Source organism: Stigmatopora nigra, chromosome 8 (assembly GCF_051989575.1).
Source record: "Stigmatopora nigra isolate UIUO_SnigA chromosome 8, RoL_Snig_1.1, whole genome shotgun sequence".
Classification (NCBI taxonomy): domain Eukaryota; kingdom Metazoa; phylum Chordata; class Actinopteri; order Syngnathiformes; family Syngnathidae; genus Stigmatopora; species Stigmatopora nigra.
In genome coordinates, this window is record NC_135515.1 from 15,778,070 (window position 1) to 15,803,030 (window position 24,961).

At 59.3% G+C, this 24,961-nt stretch overlaps 1 pseudogene; it reads left to right on the forward strand.

Annotated features, from left to right (window-relative positions):
- Nucleotides 1-3,375: 3,375 nt before the first annotated feature.
- LOC144200063 (titin-like) lies at nt 3,376-23,974 on the forward strand (annotated as a pseudogene).
- Nucleotides 23,975-24,961: the final 987 nt, after the last annotated feature.

Consider the following 24,961-nt stretch of genomic DNA (forward strand, 5'->3'; position numbering starts at 1 on the left):
CGTGACGGCTAACTCCATCACCCTCAAGTGGGAGGCGCCCAAACGTGACGGGGGGAGCAAGGTCACCGCCTACACCGTGGAGAAACGGCAGGGCGAGGGTCGCTGGTTCAAGGCCAACTTGAGCGACGTCCACGACTGCCAGCACACGGTGACCGGCCTGACGCTCAACGAGCGCTATGAGTTCAGGGTCGTGGCCAGAAACGCCATGGGGGTGGTCAGCCCCCCGTCCAACTCGTCCGGTTTGATCGTGGTCCGAAGCGAGAACGGTAAGTGTCACGCAGAAGCCGGCTAAAAGACTGATAATGATCAAACCGTCACGGCCTCATCCCCCCCCCCCCCCCCCCCCCCGACCAGCTGCGCCTCACATCGAGTTTGGCCCAGAATATTTTGAGGGTTTGACGGTGACGGCGGGCGACAACATCAGGGGGAAGGTGGCTGATAGGTCTGAAAATACAACTTCAGGAGCAGGTTAAGAACGAGTGAGATCAATTTAAATAGGAAATAGGTTTATTACCGGACTGCAGGATGGTTGGAGAATGCTCCGACAACTGTGAACCTCTCACAGCCTGCCTTCCTCGCAATTCTCTCTGAATGAACAGAGCTCAGTCTTTTTATAGGAACTATAGGGTAATATTTCTAAGACAGTGATGTAGGACAGAGCTTATGTAAACAAAACGGTGGGCTAATATGGTTAGACATTAGCAGGTTTAAGTTGTATGCAAACATGATGTTTTTATAGCACATACAAACTGCCGCAGCCTATATTATATTGCACGTTTCGAACAAACAGTTCCAAATTGAGTTGACCATATTCCACAATACAAGGAAACAATTGCAAGGCCAGCTAGTTAGCTATCTTACAATTCGTAGTGCGAACAAACAATTGCAAGGCCAGCTAGTTGGCTTTTCCTACATTCCACTGTCCTAACAAACAATTGTAAAACCAGTTTGGCCACATTGGCTGGACATGAACAAACAATTATTAAACCAGTTGGCAGGTCTACCCCAATAGTGGCCATCGGCGGACGGCCCGTTCCCAAGGTGGTCTGGTACCGAGACGGCGTGGAAATCACCAAGAAGATGATGGACATCATCACCGTGGCCGGGCACAGCACTCTTTTCATCAGAGACGCCGACCGCACTCACCGCGGCCTCTACACCGTGGAGGCCACCAACGGCTCCGGCAGCAAAAAGGAGGATCTCCTCATTAAAGTGCAAGGTACGAGGGAGCGGGCTCGGGGACGCTCTCCTTCTCCCCGCCCTCTTTTCGCCCCACTAACCCCGAACCGGATTGTGCGACGCAGACACGCCGGGAGAACCGGTGGGACCCATTACGTGATCGAGAAGCGCGAAACCTCCAAGATCTCCTGGGCGCTGGTGTCCGACAGCTGTCGCGAGTGCAGCTTCACCGCCACCAAACTCATGAAGATCAACGAGTACCAGTTCAGAGTGTCCGCCGTCAACAAGTTTGGGCTGGGCAGACCTTTGGAATCCTGCCCCGTGGTCGCACAGCTGCAATACAGTAAGTCGTGTCGCCCCACCAACACGGACATTTGAATTGAGTTGCGTTGAATTGAATGGAGCGAGCGGCGTCCAGTCCGATGCTTTTGTCGTCACCGTACATGTCTAATGAGATTTCAGACCTTCACCACAAAGTCTTGACTTGTCTCCCTTCGTTGGCTACCCCTCCTCAGCCACCCCCGATTCTCCGGGCACTCCCGACGCCACCGGGGTGACGGGAGAAAGCATCGCTTTGGCCTGGACTCCTCCCACGTCCGACGGAGGAAGCCCCATCCGCCACTACATTGTGGAAAAACGAGAGAAGAAGACCGTCCGCTTCTACAAGGTGCTCTCTAGGAAACCCATCACGGAATGTGCCCACACGGTGCTTCACCTGGCCGAGAATACCGAGTACGAGTTCCGGGTCACGGCGGTCAACGACGCCGGCGTGGGAGAGCCCAGCAACGTCTCCCTGCCCATCAAAGCCGTGGAGCCCAAAGACATCCCGTGCGCTCCGTCCGTGATCTGCGTGTCGGACTCCACCCACTCCTCCATCAGTCTGGAATGGAGCAGGCCCGCCGACGACGGCGGCTCCGACATCCTGGGCTACGCCATTGACGTGCAGGAGGGCCCGGAAGCCGACTGGACCAGAGCCAACCCCGAGCTGGTCCCGGACACCAAGTATACGGCCACCGGGCTACGTGGCGGGGTGGACTACAAGTTCCGCGTGGCGGCCGTGAATCAAGTGGGGAGGGGCGAGGACACCGTCACCCCGGAACCGGCCCGGGCCGTCGAGAGACTGGCGCCGCCCCAGGTGGATATTGACGCCAGCTTCAAGCAGACGCATATTGTCAAGGCCGGCGGCGCCGTCAAGCTAAGCCTCCACTTCAGGGGCAAGCCCGTCCCCCTCGCCACTTGGCAGAAAGAGGAGGGGGAACTGGGCGTCGCGGCGGAGGTCACCAGTGGCGAGGGAAGCAGTACTCTCCATCTGGAAAAGTGTACCAGAAATGATTCGGGCAAATACACCGTCAACCTGGAGAACAGCAGCGGCGGCCAGGCCATGACTTTCACCGTCAAAGTCCTGGACACCCCCGGCTCTCCTCGGGCTCTAGCCTTCCGAGAGGTCTCCAGGGGTTCGGTCACCCTGGCCTGGGAGCCTCCGCTCAACGACGGCGGCGCCCGCGTCCACCACTATATCGTGGAGAGACGGGAGGCCACCCGCCGCACTTGGCAGCAGTCGGGGGGCAAGTGCGCCCAGAATGTCCTGAAGATCCAGGACCTCCTGGAGGGCGTGCCCTACTTCTTCCGGGTCTCGGCGGAGAACCAGCACGGCGTGGGCGAGGCGCTGGAGATCACCGATCCCGTGGTGGCCACGGCCGAGCCGGCGCCACCAAAGAGGTTGGACGTGGTGGACACCACAGACAGCTCGTTGTCGCTGAGCTGGCCCAAGCCGGAGCACGACGGCGGAAGCCGCATCCAGTTCTATGTGGTGGAGGCCCGGCCCCGGGGGACGGACAAGTGGGTCCCGGTCGGCAACACCAAGAACCTCTCCTACGTCATGGACAAGCTCAACAAGGGCGACGAGTATCACGTCCGCGTGAGGGCAAAGAACCAGTCGGGCCTGAGCGGACCCAGGGAGACGCCGGCCCCGGTGACGGTCAAGGAGCCTCACGTCCCGCCGGCGGCCGACCTCAGCGAGATCACCAACCAGCTGATCACCTGCAGATCCGGCAGCACCTTCACCATCCGAGTGCCCATTTCCGGCAGACCCGCTCCCAAGGCGGCCTGGCGGCTGGAGGAGATGAGGCTGAAGAACACGGACCGAGTCTCCATCGGGGTGACCAAAGACTGGCCAGCATATCCGTCAAGGAGGCCATGAGGGGCGACGGTGGCAAATATCACCTGACCCTGGAGAACGTGGCCAGAAGCCAGACCTTCACCATCGACGTGAACGTCATGGGCAAACCCGCCGCGCCATCGGGCCCCGTCGCCGTCTCGGCCATCACTTCGGAATCCTGCGTGGTCACCTGGGAGGCGCCGGAAGATGACGGCGGTACGGACGTCACCAACTACATAGTGGAGAAGCGAGAATCGGGTTCCACCGCATGGCAGCTGATCAACTCCAGCGTGAAGCGGACGTCTCTGGACATCGCCCATCTCACCAAGTACATGCAGTACACCTTCAGAGTCTCTGCCGAGAACAGATTTGGCGTCAGCAAGCCCGCCGAGTCCGAGCCCATCGTGGCCGAGCACCCGTTCGGTGAGTAGAGCCCAGCCGAGCGATCATTCTTCCGCGGCAGAAGCCCCGCCCGGTGGTAACGTGCCGTCTGGACTCTTTGCAGCGCCGCCCGGGCCCCCGACCAGGCCGACCGTGTCCAATGTTTCCGCCAACGCCGTGACCTTAAAGTGGGAGGAGCCCTATCACGACGGCGGCAGCAGAGTCACCGGCTACTGGATTGAGAAGAAAGAGAGAAACAATATTCTCTGGGTGAGGCAGAACAAGATCCCATGCTTTGAGTGCTTCTACCGGGCGGAGGAACTGGCAGACGGTCTGGAGTACCAGTTCCGAGTCTACGCCATGAACGGCGCTGGTCTGAGTAAAGCCAGCGAAGCCTCCAAAGGAGCGGTCACCCAAAATCCCGTCGGTGAGTATCGCCGCCGGCACGTGACCTTACCGGAGCGGGGCTCCGCCGGGCCCGCCGGCTGACGCCGGCCCCACCGGCTGACGCCGGCCAAACTGCTCTCTTCCCAGATCCCCCGAGTAAGCCGGAGGTGACAAAAGTCACCAGGACCACGGTGTCGCTCAAATGGCCGGCTCCACTCAATGACGGCGGCAGTCCCATCGTGGGCTACGTTATCGAACGGAAGCCGTACACCCCCACGGGCGAGGGCCGCTGGCTCAAGTGTAACTACACAAATGTGACCGACACCTTCTACACCGTGACCGCCCTGGGAGAGGGAGAAGCGTACGAGTTCAGAGTCATCGCCAAGAACTCCAACCAGGTCTTCAGCAGCCCGTCCCAGTCCACGGGCTCGGTGCAGTGCATGACCGACTTTGGTGAGCCATCCTTTCCAGCAGAGTCGCCCATCGCCGGGTACACTCTATCTAACCCGCGTCGACGGTTCGGCCCCGATTATCCCGACAGAACCCCCGAAGGCTCAGCTGGACGGAAAACTCCTCTCTGAAGTGGTTCTGGTCAGAGCGGGATCCGATCTGGTCCTGGACGCCGCGGTGGGCGGCAGACCCGAGCCCAAGGCTTCCTGGTCCAAGGGCAACAGGGAGCTGGACCTGTGCGAGAAGTACCACTTGCATTACACGCCCCAGCGGGCCACGGCCGTGGTCAAGTTCTGCGACAGGGACGACAGCGGTATATTAAGTATATATATATAAGTATATTCTCACCGTGAGGAATGCCAGCGGGACCAAGACTGCCGAGGTCAACGTCAAGGTGCTAGGTGAGCGGGGGCCCCCCTCGCCACTCCTCGTCCAATTCCCGCCGGGGCCGCCAGGTGACCGGCGGCGCCGCCGCGTCCCTTCTTTGCAGACACTCCGGGGGTATGCCAAGGCGGCATCCAGATCGGCGGGCTGACCGAGGAGTCGTGCACCCTGAGCTGGAAGCCTCCCCTGGAAGACGGGGGCGACGAGGTCTCTCACTACCTGGTGGAGAGGAGAGACACCAACAGACTGACCTGGGTCTTCATGAACGCCGAGTGCAAGGAGCTGACCTGCGCCATCAGAGGCCTGTTCAAGAACACCGAATACTTGTTCAGAGTGCGTGGGATCAACAAGTACGGCGCCGGAGTCCCGCTTGTCTCGGAGCCCGTGCTGGCCAGAAACACCTTCAGAGAGTTCCCCCGTCCGTCCCAGCTCCGTCATACGCTCCGGGGGCGAGCGAGCGACACTCGCCTTCCCACCGGAGCCCTCTTTCCCACCCGGGCCTCGAACAAAGCTCTCTTTTTTTTCCAGCCGTGCCGAGTCCACCCGGCGCCCCAGAGATCCTGGCGTCCGGAAAGGACTTTGCCAGCGTGGAGTGGCTGAAGAGAGAGCGACGGCGGCAGCCCGTTGACCCACTACCTGCTGGAGAGACGGGAGAAGAAGAGTGCCCGCTGGGTGAAGGTGAACAGGAGCGGAGCACACTTGGACACCTCGCTGAAAGTCTCCGGTCTGACGGAAGGGAGCGTCTACCAGTTCAGAGTGACGGCCATCAACAAGGCCGGAGAGAGCCAACCCAGCGAGCTTTCTCTCTACGTCGTGTGCAGAGTGCCGACGTGTGAGTACCCCACCGGGGAGTCGTCTGGGACCCCCTTAGGTCCGACGCCGCCATCCTTTTGGTCATCCCGACGTTTCCATCTCTTTACCACCGCTGCTCTTTTCCGGTTTAAAGGCACCCCCTCCCGGCCTTCGGCGCCTCGTATCACCGACACGCACGGCGACAGCATCGCCTTGGCCTGGTCTCGTCCCGCCGAAGACGGAGGGGCCGACGTCTTGGGCTACCTGCTGGAGATGCAGGAGTCCGGAACGGAGGAGTGGACCAGGGCCCACCAGAAAACGCTGCGCACCTCCGAGCACACGGTGACCGGACTTTGCTCGGGGAAGAAGTATCGCTTCAGAGCGGCCGGCGTCAACATCAACGGCACCGGAGACTTCAGCGAGCACAGCGCCGAGACCGAGCCGACCGAGAGGATCAGTACGTCGCCCGTTCGGGCCAAGGAAGAAAGGCCTCGGAACAACCGGAAGTGGGACGCCGTTAGATACCGGCGTTCCACTTCCATTTGTCGTGACGCCAAGTAGTCGAGTAGCTGGCTCAACTGACCTCATTTGACCTCCGCCCAACAGAAACGCCCGACTTTGACCTGCCCGGCGACTTGAAAAAGACCGTCTGCCTGCGTGCCGGCGGCTCCCTCCGCCTCTCTGTTAACGTTAGCGGGCGTCCCGCGCCGACCGTGGCCTGGACCAAGCCGGGCGTCGATCTGAACAACCGGGGCTTCGTGGAGGTCACGCGCAAGTCCACCACGCTCATCGTCGACAAGGTCCACCGCTACGACGCGGGCAAATACACGCTGGTCGCCGAGAACTCTGCCGGGAAGCGGGAAGTCTTTGTGGTGGTCAAAGTCTACGGTGAGCCATCGCCGTCCCTCGTCCGAATGCCGTCGTGGCCGTCTCGGCACTCCTCGGCCGACGACAAACTCTGAATCCTTCCAGACACGCCGGGACCGACGGGAGCCATCCAGGTCAAGGAATTGACCAGAGAAGCCGCCACCATCACCTGGGAAGCGCCCACCGTGGACGGCGGGGTGCCCGTCAACAACTACATCATCGAGAGGCGCGAGGCATCCACGAGGGCCTACAAGACGGTGACCTCCAAGTGCAGCAAGACCTGCTTCAAAATCCAAGGCCTGCTGGAGGGCACGCTGTACTACTTCCGAGTCCTCCCGGAAAACATATACGGCGTGGGCGAGCCTCGCAAGACCCCGGACGTGGTCCTGGTTTGCGACGTCCCTCACCCGCCGGCAAAACTGGAGGTGACGGATGTCACCAAGAGCAGCGTTTCCTTGGCCTGGGAGAAGCCCGAGCACGACGGGGGCAGCAGAGTGACCGCCTACGTCTTGGAGGCCTGCCAGTTTGGCGGCGACAAATGGATGAAGGTGGCCTCGCTGAAGATGACCGACTTTGAGCACACGGTGGAGAAGCTGAACGAGAAGGAGCAGTACTCCTTCCGAATCAAAGCCGTCAACAGCCGAGGTGCCAGCCAGGCCAAGGAGCTGGTGGCGCCCGTGACCGTGCAAGAGCAAAGAGGTGAGCGCTGGGGTGAACCCCAAATGTTTACTGGCTCTCTGCAGTCCTTGGCCTTTTTTTTGTAATCCTTTGATTTGTCTCTGCCAGTCATGCCCGCAGTGGATTTCAGCAGCCTCCCCCAGAAGAGCATTCACGTGCTGGCCGGCAAGACGCTGGAGCTCCACCTGCCCATTGTCGGCAGGCCTCCCCCGTCCTGCCTCTGGTTCCTCGGTGAGGACAGGATCAAAATCACCGAGCGTGTCAAGATCCAGAGCGGCGGCAAGTTTTCCAAACTCACCGTCTCGGACGCAACCATCGACGACACCGGCGACTACGCCCTGGAGCTGAAGAACGCCGTCGGGGTCACCACCGAGGTCGTCCGAGTTGTCGTCCTCTGTAAGGAAAGCTTTCATTTGTCGTAACCCGAGCCGGACGTGGCGCCGGCATTGGGACGAGCGGGTGGCTTGGAACTGACGGAATATCCTCCCTTCTCAGCCAAACCCGACCAACCCCAAGGAGCCATCCGATTGGACGAGATCGACGCCACCTCCGTCACCTGTAGCTGGGATCCCCCTCTCAGGGACGGCGGGGCTCCCGTCAGCGGCTACGTGGTGGAGCAGCGAGACGCCCACCGACCGGGCTGGGTGCCCATTTGTGGGTCGGTCAGCCGACCCACCTTCAAATTTCACAATCTGATCGAGGGAGACGAGTACGTCTTCCGCGCGGCCGCCTTCAATCGCTACGGCGTGGGGGAATTCTCGCAGTCTGACATCGTCACCTGCAAGAGCTTGACAAGTAAGTGCTCCTCCTCTATGGCCGTGAAGGCCGCCACCCCTTTTGGGAGGGGGCGGGCTGGCGTTAGCCCGTTCACCCGCACTCGCCTGACACCGACCGGTAGACAGCAGGGCTGTGGAGAGAAAAATGCGTCCTTATGGTACCACGTGCGTCGTTATGGTACCACGTGCGTCGTGCGTAACCCCCTTAACCCGCTGCCCTCCAAGCTAGGCGTGGACAGAAGCAAACCCGCTGTCCATCTTCAACAGATGTTTCCGGATCTCCCGGACGACCCACCGTCTTTGACGTTTCACGTGACGGAATGACCGTGGCGTGGAACCCGCCGGAAGAGGACGGCGGACTGGAGGTTTCCGGTTATATCATTGAGCGCAAAGAAGTCAGGTCTGACAGATGGGTGCGAGCCAACAGGAATCCCATCACCATGACCAGATACCGCTCGACAGAGTTAACTGAAGGTCTGGAGTACGAGCACAGAATTCTGGCCGTCAACGCCCGCGGAATAAGCAAACCGAGTTTGCCTTCCAAACCGGCGGTGGCAGCGGATCCCATTGGTGAGAGACCGCCCAAATCCCTCCCGTCTCATTGAAAGAATCTGGTGGGAGTCGGTAAAAAAAAAAAGGATTTTGCACTCCAAAAATGTGAGTTTTTTTTTGTTGTTTTCTCGGTCAGATCCACCCGGTTGTCCTCAGAACCCTCGGATTACAGAAACCACCAAGTCGTCCGTATCGTTGGCGTGGAGTCCCCCCGATGACGAGGGAGACGCAAAAGTGGACGGCTACCTGATCGAGATGCAGAAGGCGGGCACCGTGGCTTGGCTCAAATGCAACACCACTCCGTCTCTGATTTGCGAGTACACTTTGTCCAACATGCCGCAAGGAGACCAGTTCAAATTCCGAGTGCTGGCCTGCAACGCCGGCGGTTGCGGCGAGGCCGCCGAAGTACCCGGGACCGTCTCGGTCACCGAGATGTCGGGTGAGCCGGCGCGCCGGGCACCGTCCAAACGCCTGGTCTTCGGCCAGCTGGGCCAAAAGTCTCACGCCTTGTTTTGCTCCCACAGAACCTCCCGATTATGAACTGGAGCTGAAATACAAGGATGTGTACGTGGTTCGCCACGGCGGCGTGGTCCGGCTCTCCCTCCCCGTCAAGGGAAAACCTCCCCCGAATTGCTCGTGGTCCAAGGACGGCGCGGTCGTGTCCAACAGGGCCATGGTGGCGCACACCGAGGACACCAGCGAACTGGTGATCAAAGGGGCCGAGAGGACCGACTCGGGTGTTTACGAGCTCCTCCTTCAGAACAAAGTGGGCAAGAAGAAGGCCCAAATTAAGGTCAACGTCATCGGCCGCCCCGGCGCCGCCGAAGGACCGTTGACCTACGAGGAAATCCAGGCAAACTCGGTGAAATTGTCCTGGGGGGTGCCCGGCGACAACGGCGGCGCCGAGATACTGGGCTACATCGTGGAACGGAGGGAGGTGTGCAGGAACGCCTGGTACACCATGGACGGCAGGGTGACCGATACTCAGCTAGTGGTCAAAGGCCTGAAGGAGGGGACAGAATACCACTTCAAGGTTACCGCCGAGAACACTTACGGCATCGGTCCCTCTCTGAAGTCGGCGCAGCCGCTGGTTCCCCGGACTCCGCTCTGTAAGAACCCTCCGGCGCTCCGCCCGAGATCATGGATTTCACCAAGAACTCGGTGGCACTGGCCTGGTCCCGACCAAAGGACGACGGGGGTTCTCGCGTCACGGATTACTACTTGGAGTACAAGGAGGTGGCCTCCGAGCAATGACGCCGTCACTCCGCCAGGATTCTCTCCACCATGTTCACGCTGTCCGGACTCACAGAGGACGTGGACTATCATTTCCGCGTGGTCGCCCTCAACGATATCGGCGAGAGCGAGGCCGGACCCGCCTCCGATTCCGTCGTGTGCAAGGATCCCTTCGGTGAGTACCGCTCCCACGTGCCAAGTGGCGGACTAAGTCTAGAGCACGTCCGCTAGAGTGTATTACAAAATGTTTTTTTTTTGTTTGTTTTTTTGCAGATAAGCCGAGCCAGCCGGGCGAAATTGATACGACGCAAGTGACCAACAACACCATAAGCATTCACTGGCAAGCTCCAGAATGTGATGGTGGGAAGGAGGTCCTGGGATACTGGCTGGAATGTAGGAAGTCCACCGAAAGTAGCTGGCAGAAATGCAACAAGCAGAGGCTGAAAGAACAGGAGTTCACCATGCGCGGTCTGTCCGAAGCCACCGAATACGAGTTCAGAGTGTATGCCGAGAACGAGACGGGAATGAGCAGACCACGACGAAGCGCCGCTTGCGTCAAGACCAAACTGAGCGGTGCGTATAATAACCCCCGCGGCGGAGACGGCGCCGTGGGTAGGCGTCACGACAACGAGCTGACAGTTAACATTTGGTTTCTGCCCCCCCGTCCGCATGGCCCGCACAGGTGAAACCAAACCCAGTCTCAGAAAGGAAATGGACGAAGTCACCGAAAAACTGGGCCAGCCCGCCGTCATGAAGTGCCAGATTATCGGCAGGCCCATGCCCGAGATCCGGTGGTACCACGCGGGCAAGGAGATTGCCGAGTCGCGCAAATACGAGATGAGCTCCGACGGCCGCACCACTCCCTTTCCATCACGACCGACCGACAGGAGGACGAGGGAGCGTACACCTGCAAGGCCAGCAATGATGCCGGAGAAGCGGAAAGCACGGGAACGCTGGTCTTGGAAGCGGCTGCGGCCTTCAGCGCCGACCACCCGCTCAAGAGCACCTACTACGCCGGTCTGGGAACGACCCTTCGCATCCACGCCGCCTACGTTGGCCGCCCCGTGCCCAAGATTACATGGCTCCACGAAGCCAAGACCCTGGAGGACTCGGACGACATTAGCATCGAGAGCACCGAGCATTGCACCCACATGGTCATCAAGAACGTGCAGCGCAGAGTCCACGGAGGAAAATACAGGATCCGACTGCACAACCACTTTGGCCGGGCCGACGCCGCCTTCAACGTGGAAATCCACGGTACGTGGCCGCCGTTACATTCCAGAGTCGCCCTGGTTGCATTCCAGAGTGGCCGCCGCTGACCACGCCGATTGCGTTTGTCGCGCAGACAAGCCTGACGCGCCCCAGGGTCCCATCGTTCTGGAGGCCCTCCTGAAGAACTCGGTGATCATCGGCTGGAAGGTCCCCAAGGACGTCCGGGGTTGCACTGTCACCAACTACATCGTGGAGAAGCGCCAAGACAGGGAAGGAAGCCAGTGGGAGTTGGTGTCCTCCTCGGTGAACGGCACGTCTTGCCGGGTGCCCAACCTTACTGACAGCTGCCAGTATTTCTCGGGTCTATGCCCAGAATCGCTATGGCAACAGCAACCCCCTGGAACTGGCCTCGCCTATTGTCATCAAGACCCAATTGGGTGCGTTCGCGTCGGGCAAAAGGAAAATAGTTTAAAAAAAAAAAAAAAAAAAGCCAGGACAAATCGTGGCCTGTTTGACTGACCAACGGCTGTCGTTTTTCCACAGAGAAACCATCTGCGCCTCTGGCAGTGGTGGTTTCTGCCATCACCAAGGACTCCTGCGTGCTTTCCTGGAAGCCTCCGCTCAGCGACGGCGGCTCCAAAATCAAGAGCTATTGCCTGGAGAAGAAGCAAAAGAAGGACAAGAAGGAATGGGGCGAATGGACGCCCGTGACCACGGGCGAGATCAAACAGACGGTCTTCTCCGTCAAGCATTTGTCGGAGGGCGCCGAGTACGTGTTCCGGGTCAAGTGCGAGAACCTCGGGGGACAGAGTGACTACAGCGAGGAGACTGGCGCCATCGTGCCGGCCACGGCCGTCGACGTCCGCGCGCCCGCTTTCAAGGAGGAGCTGAGGAACATGAGCGTGAAGTACAAGAGCAACGCCACGCTGGTCTGCAAGATCACGGGACAACCCAAACCCGTGATCAAATGGTTCCGACGAGGAAAGGAGATGTGTTCGGATGGAACCAAGATCAAGATCCAGGAATTCAAGGGAGGTTACCACCAATTGGTCGTCGCCCAAGCTGACGAGGAGGACTCCACCGTCTACCAGATCAGGGCCACTAACCAAGGAGGGTCCATTTGCGCTACCGTCTCTCTGGATGTCGAAGGTAAGCACACCAGTCACTAGTGCATTCTATTTCTCTCTCTCTCTGTCTCTCTGTTATGATCGCGCCGCGTAGTGCGACGCGATCGGAGGGGAAGTTGAACCCAGATGCAGAGTCGCCGAAGTAATGGAAAGGTGAGGCAGATCTGTAGCTCTTGTAGGTTGATTTAATAAACGTGGTAACATAACATAAACAACTTAGCTTGATCTCTCGTGACAAACGAAATGAACATGCGGCGTGGCGTCAATGGAAACGGCAATGACTAAGAGGAAAAAACAGGAAACTAAACCAGGACGAAACCAGAACGATCCGACGGCGTCCACAGAAAATCATAATGCTTAAATACCAAAAGTAATCTAATCACGTAATTAGTGACAGCTGATAATTATCGTGACGTCATGCCAGGAAAGGCAATCCAGCCACTCCTGACAGTACATCCCCTCTAAGGGACGGATTCTAGACGTCCCAAGGTCAATTACAACATGAGAAACGGGAACAAGCAGGGAGGGTGGGTGGGAGATCTAGAATTGTCCGGTGGTCTTCCACACCAACCCAAGAACAGACGGAGAGGTCGCTCCGGCGGGCGTCCGCGCCAGCCTGAAACAAGACGAGGCAGTAGTCGGTCCGGCGGGCGTCCGTTCCGGCCAGAAACGAGACGAGTCAGTGGCAGGTCTGGCGGGCGTCCGTGCCGGTCAGAAACAAGACGGGGCAGAGGCAAGTCTGGCGGGCGTCCGTGTCGGCCAGAAACAAGACGAGGCTGTGGTCGATCCGGTGGGCGTCCGCGCCGGCCAGAAACGAGACGAGTCAGTGGCAGGTCTGGCGGGCGTCCGCGCCGGCCAGAAACGAGACGAGGCAGTGGTCGGTCCGGCGGGCGTCCGCGCCGGCCAGAAACGAGACGAGGCAGTGGTCGGTCCGGCGGGCGTCCGTGTCGGCCAAGAACGTGACGAGGCAGTGGTCGATCCCGCGGGCGTCCGCGCCGGCCAGACACGAGACGAGGCTGTGGTCGATCCGGCGGGCGTCCGCGCCGGCCAGAAACGAGACGAGGCAGTGGTCGATCCGGCGGGCGTCCGCGCCGGCCAGAAACGAGACGAGGCAGTGGTCGGTCCGGCGGGCGTCCGCGTCGGCCAGAAACGAGACGAGGCTGAGGTCGATCCGGCGGGCGTCCGCGCCGGCCAGAAACGAGACGAGGCTGTGGTCGATCCGGCGGGGGTCCGCGCCGGCCAGAAACGAGACGAGGCCGTGGTCGGTCCGGCAGGCGTCCGCGCCGGCCAGAAACGAGACGAGGCTGTGGTTTACCCGGCGGGCGTCCGCGCCGGTCAAGAACGTGACGAGGCTGTGGTCGATCCGGCGGGCCTCCGTGCCAGCCAGAAACGAGACGAGGCAGTGGTCGGTCCGGCAGGCATCCCAGCTGGTCCCTTAAGTCTTTGCCAAACTGCCTGCCTTCAGGAGATATTAGAAGTTTTGTACGGTCGGGCACCTTACCCTGTTTGCTCGGGGGGTGGACAACCCTCTTCTCCCAGGAAACCGGAGCATTGCTTCTCTGGACGTCGCCGGCCCCGTCCTCCAGGGGCACCGGCGAATTGCCACTCTCGACGTCGCCGGCTTCTTCATCCAGGGACTCCGGCGAATTACCACTCTTGACGTCGCCAGCCCCTTCATCCAGGGACTCCGGCGAATTACCACTCTTGACGTCGCCAGCCCCTTCTTCCAGGGACTCCGGCGAATTACCACTCTTGACGTCGCCAGTCCCTTCTTCCAGGGACTCCGGCGAATTACCACTCTTGACGTCGCCAGCCCCTTCTTCCAGGGACTCCGGCGAATTACCACTCTTGACGTCGCCAGCCCCTTCTTCCAGGGACTCCGGCGAATTGCCACTCTTGACGTCGCCAGTCCCTTCTTCCAGGGACTCCGGCGAATTACCACTCTTGACGTCGCCAGCCCCTTCTTCCAGGGACTCCGGCGAATTACCACTCTTGACGTCGCCAGCCCCTTCTTCCAGGGACTCCGGCGAATTTCCACTCTTGACGTCGCCAGCCCCTTCTTCCAGGGACTCCAGCGAATTACCACTCTTGACGTCGCCAGACCCTTCTTCCAGGGACTCCGGCGAATTACCACTCTTGACATCGCCAGCCCCTTCTTCCAGGGACTCCGGCGAATTTCCAGTCTTGACGTCGCCAGCCCCTTCTTCCAGGGACTCAAGCGAATTACCACTCTTGACGTCGCCAGCCCCTTCTTCCAGGGACTCCGGCGCATTGCCACTCTCGACGTCACCGGCTTCCTCCTCCAGGGGCACCAGCGAATTACCACTCCTGACGTCACCGGCCCCATCCTCCAGGGGCAACGGCAAATTGGCACTCTCGACGTCGCCAGCCCCTTCTTCCAGGGACTCCGGCGCATTGCCACTCTCGACGTCGCCAGCCCCTTCTTCCAGGGACTCCGGCGCATTGCCACTCTCGACGTCACAGGCTTCCTCCTCCAGGGGCACCAGCGAATTACCACTCTTGACGTCACCGACCCCATCCTCCAGGGGCAACGGCAAATTGGCACTCTCGACATCGCCAGCCCCTTCTTCCAGGGACTCCGGCGAATTGCCACTCTCGACGTCACCGGCTTCTTCCTCCAGGGGCACCGGCGAATTGGCACTCTCGACGTCGCCAGCCCCTTCTTCCAGGGACTCCGGCGAATTGCCTCTCTCGACGTCGCCAGTCCCTTCTTCCAGGGACTCCGGCGAAATACCACTCTCGACGTCGCCGGCCCCGTCTTCCTCGAGCGCCGGAGCATCGTCGCCACTTCTGGGCGGGCAGGCGCTGGACGGGTAGGCGCTTGGGAGAGCGGTGCTTGGGAGAGCGGTGCTTGGGAGAGCGGTGCTTGGGAGAGCGGTGCTTGGGAGAGCGGTGCTTGGGAGAGCGATGCTTGGGAGAGCGGTGCTTGGGAGAGCGGTGCTTGGGAGAGCGGTGCTTGGGAGAGGGGTGCTTGGGAGAGCGGTGCTTGGGAGAGCGGTGCTTGGGAGAGCGGTGCTTGGGAGAGCGGTGCTTGGGAGAGCGGTGCTTGGGAGAGCGGTGCTTGGGAGAGCGGTGCTTGGGAGAGCGGTGCTTGGGAGAGCGATGCTTGGGAGAGCGGTGCTTGGGAGAGCGGTGCTAGAATGGCCGTCCGTCACCAGAAACCTGATCCGTGGCTTCGGTACGGGTGCGACCGGCGACCCCAAAGGCAACGGGAGTAATTTGCGTGGCCTTGGCACAGGAGCTTGGGGCACTTGAAACGGCGTGGTGGGCCGAGTAACTTTGGCCACTTGGACAGGCGTGGTCGGCCGAGTGACTTCGGCCACTTGGACAGGCGTGGTCGGCCGAGTGACTTCGGCCACTTGGACATGTTTGGTCGGCCGAGTGACTTCGGCCACTTGGACAGGCGTGGTCGGCCGAGTGACTTCGGCCACTTGGACAGGCGTGGTCGGCCGAGTGACTTCGGCCACTTGGACATGCGTGGTCGGCCGAGTGACTTCGGCCACTTGGACAGGCGTGGTCGGCCGAGTGACTTCGGCCACTTGGACAGGCGTGGTCGGCCGAGTGACTTCGGCCACTTGGACAGGCGTGGTCGGCCGAGTGACTTCGGCCACTTGGACAGGCGTGGTCGGCCGAGTGACTTCGGCCACTTGGACAGGCGTGGTCGGCCGAGTGACTTCGGCCACTTGGACAGGCATGGTCGGCCGAGTGACTTCGGCCACTTGGACAGGCGTGGTCGGCCGAGTGACTTCGGCCACTTGGAAAGGCGTGGTCGGCCGAGTGACTTCGGGCACTTGGAAAGGCGTGGTCGGCCGAGTGACTTCGGGCACTTGGAACGGGGAGGGCTGCATAGTCCTTAGGAGCTGCTGGTACAGCGTGGTCGGCCGAGTAACTTCAGGCACTTGGAAAGGCGTGGTCGGCCGAGGAACTTCGGGCTCTTGGAAAGGCGTGGTCGGCCGAGTAACTTCGGGAACTTGGAAAGGCGTGGTGGTGGTCGGAAAAGGAGCTTGGAGGGACGTGGTCGGAAAAGGAGCTTGGACGGACGTGGTCGGGCGCGTAACTTGGACAGTGGTTAGTGTGTCCAGGCATTGCTTTCGCTTCGCTCTACGGCGTGGCGCTCGGCGCCTCCTCTGGGAGGATTGCACAGCACCCCCGCCATCACGTCGTGCCTCATAATAGGTGGTTACCCCACTCTGTAATTGCTGGTCGGGGTATTTGGAGTAGGAATTATCGGGGGAAAAATCGGGATAATCCTCCTCCAGTGGAAGGTCTCGGGGTCCGAATTGGTCGAAGAATTCATCATCGGATTCCGAAACGCCAGCGAAAAAATCAATTTCCTCAACGATGTCCTCCTCACCAGAATCTTCAGGCTCCCTCCATGGTGAATCAATTCCTCTGGGCATAGGCATAAGATAACTTGGGCGGTCTCTGGTGGTTGTACGCACCCGGGCATCATGATGAAACGGTAAAGGCTTCCCAGGGCGACGTGCATAGCAGTGGTGGGGCGTATGAGTACGCTGCGGATTTAACTCTCCTACCAGCTGTGGCTCATCTTTAGCAATGATGTGCCTGAGAGCCCCGCACCACGGTGTGTTCATTACAAAACTCCTAAACGATTCTGAGGGGTTTCTTATACATTCCAAGCAATCCGGTGTCTTCGAGGTGGATGGTTGGCGTCGCCGAGTGCGTCGGCGCGAGCGTGGGTGGCGCTCCGCTGGGTCCATGATGGTCGGATCGTGCTGTTATGATCGCGCCGCGTAGTGCGACGCGATCGGAGGGGAAGTTGAACCCAGATGCAGAGTCGCCGAAGTAATGGAAAGGTGAGGCAGATCTGTAGCTCTTGTAGGTTGATTTAATAAACGTGGTAACATAACATAAACAACTTAGCTTGATCTCTCGTGACAAACGAAATGAACATGCGGCGTGGCGTCAATGGAAACGGCAATGACTAAGAGGAAAAAACAGGAAACGAAACCAGGACGAAACCAGAACGATCCGACGGCGTCCACAGAAAATCATAATGCTTAAATACCAAAAGTAATCTAATCACGTAATTAGTGACAGCTGATAATTATCGTGACGTCATGCCAGGAAAGGCAATCCAGCCACTCCTGACACTCTCTCTCTCCGTCTCTCTCTCTCTCTCCGTCTCTCTCTCTCTCTCTCTCTCTCTCTCTCTCTCTCTCTCTCTCTCTCTCTCTCTCTCTCTCTCTGTCTACACCTTTCCCCGTTGGTCTCCGGCCACTGCTTCTTGGCCCGGCGCGTTGTTCTCCTCGCATTGACTGCCTCTTTTTTCTCTGTGAGCAGTTCCTGCTAAGATCAACCTCCCCAAGAACCTGAAGGACAAAGAAGCTATTCCTGCCCTGCGAGGAGAGATGGTCAACATCAAGATACCTTTCGGAGGCAAGCCGGATCCGGTCATCACCTGGCAGAAGGGGCAAGATCTCATCGACAGCAACGGCCACTACCAAGTCATCGTCACGCGATCCTTCACTTCTCTGCTCTTCCCCAACGGCGTGGAGAAGAAGGACGCCGGCTTTTACATCGTCTGCGCCAAGAACCGATTTGGAATCGATCAGCAGACGGTGGAGCTGGATGTGGCGGATGTGCCCGACGCCCCCAGGGGCGTCCAAGCCAGCGACGTCTCCAGAGACTCGGTGGCCCTGAACTGGGTGGCTCCGGCCAACGACGGCGGCAGCAAGGTCGTCAGCTACGTCATCGAGAAGTGCCCCACCACCTCGGAGCGGTGGGAGCGCGTGGCTCAATCTCGCGACACCCGCTACACGGTGGTGGGCCTCTTCGGAGGGACCGGCTACCAGTTCAGGGTCATCGCCGAGAACAAGTTTGGACGGAGCGCGCCGTCCGAGGCCGGCGGCCCCGTCGTGACCAAGGAGGACAAATCCAGGGTGCTGCTGTACGACAGGGAGGTGGACGAGTCGGGGCACGTTCCCAGGGGCAAAGCGCCGCACTCGGACGCAAAGAACCTGCACGGCAAATTCGCCATCGCCGAAGAGCTGGGAAGGGGTCAGTTTGCCATCGTCCACCGTTGTGTGAGCGTCGGCTCCGACAAGACCTACATGGCCAAATTTGTCAAGGTCCGGGGTGCCGATCAGGCCCTGGTCAAGAAGGAAATTGCCACGCTCAACCTGGCCAGGCACGCCAACTTCCTCCTCCTCCACGAGTCCTTTGAGAGCCCCGAGGAGCTGGTGATGATCTACGACTTTGTCTCGGGCGCGGACATCTTCGAGCGCCTCCACGCCGCCGACTTTGAGCTCAACGAGCGAGAAATTGCCAATTACCTCCGGCAGATTTGCTCGGCCCTGCACTTCCTGCACGCTCAGAGCTACGGGCATTTCGACGTCCGCCCCGAGAACGTGGTGTACGAGACCAGAAGCGGCAGCCGCGTCAAAATCATCGAGTTGGGCCAGTCCAGGCACCTGACGCCCGGAGAGCAGATCAAGATCCAGTACACCACCGCCGAGTACGCCGCCCCCGAGATCCACCATGGCGATGCCGTGAGCGCCGTCACCGACATGTGGTCGGTGGGCGTCCTGGCCTACGTGCTCCTCTGCGGGCTCAACCCCTTTGCGGCCGAGACCCACCAGCAGATGGTCGACAACATTTCCAACGCCGCCTACGGTTACGACGACGAATCCTTCCAGCGAGTCAGCGTGGAAGCCATGGACTTTACGGACCGCCTGATGACCAAAGAGCGCAAGCACCGCATGACCTCCGCCGAGGCGCTGGCGCACCCGTGGCTCTCCGCCCCCCCGGAAAGTCTGAGCGGGAGAAGCATCCCCAGCGACAGACACGGGCGGTACTACCGGGCCGCCGCCAAGAAGGAATGGAGCACGGTGGTCTCTGCGGCCCGTGTGGCCAGCGGTGGCTCGGTCAGATCCCAACGCGGAGTGCTGGTGGCCAAGGTGAAGATCGCCCCTTCGAGCACGGACCGGTGGGAGGCCAGCTGGGCCACCGGGCGGCCGCCGAGGGCGACGACGTCAAGTTCGTCTGCAACATCGACAACTACGACGGCGCCACCGAAGTCACTTGGTGCTGCGGCGTCAGGCAGCTGGAAGCCGGCGACAAGTACGCCGTCCACTACGAGGACGGCACGGCCACCCTGGCCGTAGCCGGCGTGACCAGGGCCGACGACGGCACGTACAGGTGCAAGGTGGTCAACGAGTACGGCGAAGACAGCGTCTACGGCGAGCTGTTTGTGGACGGCGTCCGCTCCTACCGCCGCTTCTTCACCGCCTGCGCCGTCAAGAGGACCAAGCGGCGAATGGACGCGGCCCGAATGCTTCAGAAGCCGCCCGAGTTCACCCTGCCCCTTGTCAACCACCGGGCCCACCCTAATGGATACAACAGATAAAAGCCTCCGAAGGGGAGCGTTACAGCAAGTGTCACCTTACAACTTCCGAACGTCTCCTCGAATAGACGTTTTCGTCCCACTCTTATGGTCACAAGTTACAGAGTTGTTGATCATTCCATCACGTATGAGTAAAAACAACATCTGGGACTACAATAACAATCAAAGTATTTTACTAATAACAAAAACAGGAGACTAGACCTAACAACATTTAGATTAGAGTAATTATACAACCTCCTTGACCTAAGAATCATATAATATAATCATAATCATATAATCGTTACATACAGAAAAACCCGAAGTGTACGGTTACATAACGATAACAATATTCTTGTTATTGTCCGAATAGCCCTGGCCTCGTCACCAAGGGCCCACCAAATCTCAAGGACCCAGATTGGGTGGATTGTTTGTATAACCATCCTGGAACAAGCTGTCCACGTTAAAGATGACTTGGCGTGACCTCGCAACACTTTTGAAAACAGAAAGAGAATGATTTAACAAAGTAATGAATTAATACAGAGAAAATAAAGAGAATGATTTAATGAAGAAATGAATTAATATAACTATTATAATAGTAAAACAGAATAAACCCAACACCAGGCCACGCTTCGGGTGGAACGGGTCGCTCGCGTCAAGAGGGACGACGAGAGCGGACCGAGGCAGGATCCGGGCTGGGCTCAAAAGGAAGCGCTGGACAAGAAGGTGCGGCTTCATCAGATTTTGACCGACACCGTGGTCCTCCCTCTGCCGGCGGCCGCGGCGCAGGCGGTCAGGGAGGCGGCCACCGCCTACAAGCCCGCCGTGGCCACTAAGAAGAGCGAAAAGACCCAGGCCCAGGTGAAGCTGGAGAAAGCGGAGAGAAAGAAACGGGCCGACGAGAAGAGACTGCGCATGCCCTACGACGTGCCGGCGCCGCGGCCCCTCGACCCGCTGGCGCTGGGAGAGGACATGGAGATCAAACACTTCCGGCCTCTCTCCAACATGAAGTGGTACAGGAAACTCAGGGACCAGTACGAGTTCCCCGAGCCCCTGGAGAAAGTCCAACGCAAGAGGATGAAGCCGATTCGTCTCTCCAGGTGGGAGCGCTTCTACGAGGTGCCCGTGAGGATCAAAGACCAGTACAAGCCAAAGTGGCGCATCCCCTCGGCCACCCGGGACGACCTGGAGACGGTCAGGCCCTCCAGGCGCCGCACGCCTTCCCCAGGAACCGACTTCTACCGCCGAGTGCGAAGAAGGTCGCTGGGCGACCTGTCGGACGAGGAGCTGCTGCTGCTGCCGGTCGGCGAATATCTGTCCGTCAAGAGGACGGAGGAGGAGCGCCTTCGCCTGGAGGTGGGAGAGCCGGAGCTCGGCTACTCGGCCTCCCCGCCCGGCCTGAGCCCCGTGCGCTTCCGAGCGTCGTCGCCCGTCAGGGTGCGCGCCGTCGTCGACCGGGAGACGAAGCCGGCCCCAGCTTCCTCGACCTGCGTCAGCGCCACGACAAGGCCACGTACAAACCTCCCGGACAGAGGCAGAGAGTGTACGAAGACAGAGAGGATCAGGAGCTACTCCGACCTCACGCCACCGCCCACAGAATCACCACCTACAAGAGCCAACTCAAGCGAATGGAGTTGGAGGAGAAGAGCCAAAGTTTTCAAAAGGACACCCGCCGCGTGGCGGTGGCGGTGGCGGCGTCGGCGGCGGTGGCGGCGTCGGCGGTGGCGGCGTCGGCGGTGGCGGCGTCGGCGGCGGTGGCGGCGTCGGCGGCGGCGGCAAGAGCTTCGGAGTCCACCTGGTCCGAGCACGTGACGTTTCACGCCGCCGAATATATCCCCAAAGTTGTCAAGAAGCTCCCCGAGGCGGAGAGCGAAACTCCCCGCTGGGAAAAGCCGGTGGTGTCGGAGTCTGCCTTGCCCCAGGTGGATTTTCTCTCCCGCTACGAGGAGAGAAAGCAGACGCTCAGGTCTGAGCGGAGATGCGTCCAGCCAACGCCGGAGTCTCCTTTCAGCCTGGACCACGTCCCGCGCATGGGCATCCTCTTGCGCTCTCAACGCGTGGCCGCCGGTTCCGACGCCCGTTTCACCCTCAACGTCCAAGCCAAACCGTAGCCCAGAGTCAAGTGGTTTCACGACGGCAAAGATGTGGTGCCGGGCGCCAAATACCGCATCGCCAACTCGGGCGGACTGCTGACGCTCCAGATCAACGACTGCGTGACCACAGACGCCGGCACCTACTCGGTGGTGTGCGGAAACATCAAAGGGGAGATCTCCGACAGCGCCACTTTGGACGTGGTGGAGAGATACGCCGCCTTCTCTTGCGCCCGCGGGGACGAGGAGCCGCCGTCATGCCGTCCCGCCGATCCCACCCGACCGGACGCCTACCACATCTCGTCGACGACCGCCGAGGAATCGCCGGCCCAATCCGTGGGGGTGGTGGAGAGAGCGCGGCCCGCCCAAATCCTGAACACGCCGCAGTCTCTGAGTGTCGAGGAGAGAGATCCCGCCAGATTCACCTGCGACCTGGACGGTGACCCGGCTCCTTCCGTGGCGTGGCTTCGCGGGGGCGTGGAGCTGGGGTCCTCTGCCCGTCACCGTGTCGTCTCCACGCGGCACGGCCCCTCCCTTGAGATCTTGTCCGTGCTGGTGTCCGACCAAGGAAGTTATACTTTAATGGCAGTAAATCCCGCCGGTAAGCAGGAAGCCCATTTTACTCTGACTGTTGGAAAATCCCAGTCCCGGCAAAAAGTGACGGCCTTCCCGAGAGTCGCCTCTCCCGAAGCCGAGTGCCCCGAACCTGTCGAGAGCGGGCGGCCGATGGAGTCTCTCTCCTCTCCTGAACTGGTCAAGACGCCGCAGCGGATCAAGTCCCCCGAAGATGTCCAAACGCCGCAGCGGATCAAGTCCCCCGAAGATGTCCAAACGCCGCAACGGATCAAGTCCCCCGAACCGGTCAAAACGCCGACACGGATCAAGTCCCCCGAACCCGTCAAAACGGCGACACGCATCAAGTCCCCCGAACCCGTCAAAACGCCGACACGCATCAAGTCCCCCGAACCCGTCAAAACGCCGACACGCATCAAGTCCCCCGAACCGGTCAAAAGCCCGCAAAGGATGAAGTCCCCGGAGGCCGTCAAGTCGCCTGGCGCCAAATCTCCGCCGCCGCCTTCCGTTGCTGAAATCAAATCATTGAAAGGAGCGGCATCGGGGTTAGGGTTCAAGGACAACTCGGCCGTGAGTATTTTCCTTTTTCTGCGCTCCAACGTTGCCAGTCGCCTCCTCCCCGTTCTTCACGTGGCCCCGGTCCTTCGCAGGTTTCGGCCACATCCGACTTGACCACGAGCCGCACCGACGAGGCCTACTCTGTGGAGATACGCGGAGCGACGGCAGCGGACAGCGGAAAATACACCGTGGAGGCCAGAAACCAGCTGGGTCAGTATTCGTCCACTTCCGCTTTCAACCTCCTCGGTAAGTAGTTACAATTGTGACGCCACGGAAAACGTACCCGCCGGCAAACGTGCTGTTCCCATTCCCGCAGGCCATGCAGAAGAAGCCACCCAAGAGACGACACACCTGGAACAAAAAGCCGAAGCTTTCTCAACCTCTTCCGTCCAGGTGAAGACCACGGCCACGCGCTCCACCACTTTTAGCTCCACCGAGACAAAGAGCGTGCGCGTGGAAGCCTCCTCTTCTATCTCGCAGAGCCAGCGTGCAGCCGAACTTAGCTTCTTGTAAATAGGAACTTTTTTGTACCAAATTTGACATTCATGGAGTGACATTCGCATTCATGGATTGACATTCACATTCATGGATTGACATTAGTCCATCGTCCAACTAGCGTCTCGAATTGTTTTGAAACACGACGACACTTTTGCAGTTCCGTGTACATAATGTATATAGCCGGATCGGACGGTTATGCCAAATGTCTGCCTTGTTATTTCTAGCAAGAATATGAAGTGAAAGAGTGAACGCAAATGCGCTTCAGCGGGGGAAAGTCCCACACGGAACGAATACCCTGGCAAGCGTGGAAACCAAATCCCTGCGCCTCAACGCTACGTTGATGTCTAAGATGGCCTCGGCGGGTGGAGCGTCTCCCCGCCAAAGTTCAATCACCGGTGAAAGCAACCTCTGCTTTTTTTGACTCGTGTCGCCATTACCGTTTCCCGCCAAGGCGAGTCCCCCAGCGCCACTTGCGTCACCCTCGCGTGAGAGGCCTCGGCGGATCTCACTCTTGCTTTGGCTCGGGGCGACCATTCATTTTGTGACCAGCGGAGCGCGCGAGTGGCCTGCTCTTTCCCCTTGACATAGTGGCGCCGCTCCCGCCCGCAATGGTCCCCGGGGCCTTTCCCCAGCCTGGTTGCCCGACTATATCTGGGGGCAGTATAGTGGCGTACCCTCTCGGAGGATCTGGCTCGTTAGCGTGTTTGTGTGTGTGTGTGTGTAGCTTTCAGTCGGCATTGCCTCGTGCGCCTGCCGGCGGAAGCTTTTTTTTTCTTCTTCTTTTCTTTACTTGGTCCTCCTTGAGTGTTTGTTTGTCGTTTTGTTTTAATAAAGCATGATTTCAGCACCACACATTCTCTGGCCTGTTTTCTGACCAAAATACTGTGAATCACTTCTGGGTGGCGCTGTCAGGAGCGCCCAGTTTTGTCCCTCCTTGTTGGGTCCGAAATAACAGATCAACGCAATTACCAACCGTGCACCAAGGAAAAACGAGGCAGAGACTGTGTTATATTTTAAAGGCACCGGCCGGCGGAAGAGAGGTCGAGGCGCGAGGTGGTATCTCGCGCTCGGCTCGGTGGTTCTCTCTTATCTTTTCGAGGTGGAGGATGCCTTTATTGAATTTCACCATGATGTCACGGAAAAGTACAGAAGTTGAGATTATAGGCATCATGGAAAAATACAACAGTTGAACACTGAGGCGAGTTGAGAAGATATTATAGACATCATGGAAGAGCATAAGATGAGGACAGAGATTATAGACGGGGTGTTCTTTAGAAATGCACATTATATTAAGACTCCTGTTTTAAGCAACTTCACACTCCTGGCCTGCAACGACACCAAGGAGGTCACCCCGGAGCAGGCCGCGGCGTCCTTGTCATCGGGCTCCTCTGCGTCCGGCGACGGCAACTGGACGGCCGAGGCCAAAGTCACGCTCACACCTTTCATCAACGGAGGTACGTGTGCGCCACAAACCAATGTCCAGAAACCGTTACTTGCACTTTTTTTTATCAAATCATCTTTGTGTCATGAGAAAAAGCCAAGGTGGAGCCCATCTATTCGCCACGCTCATCTGTTGCTCACACGATCGTCACTGTCCCGTGTTCCCGTTAGTTTGAAGAAGTTGGTGTCAGAGAGCTGTCCTTTAACAAAGGAGGGTCTCTGACAGGGCCCCAGGGGAAACAAGTCCCAGAATATATGACAGG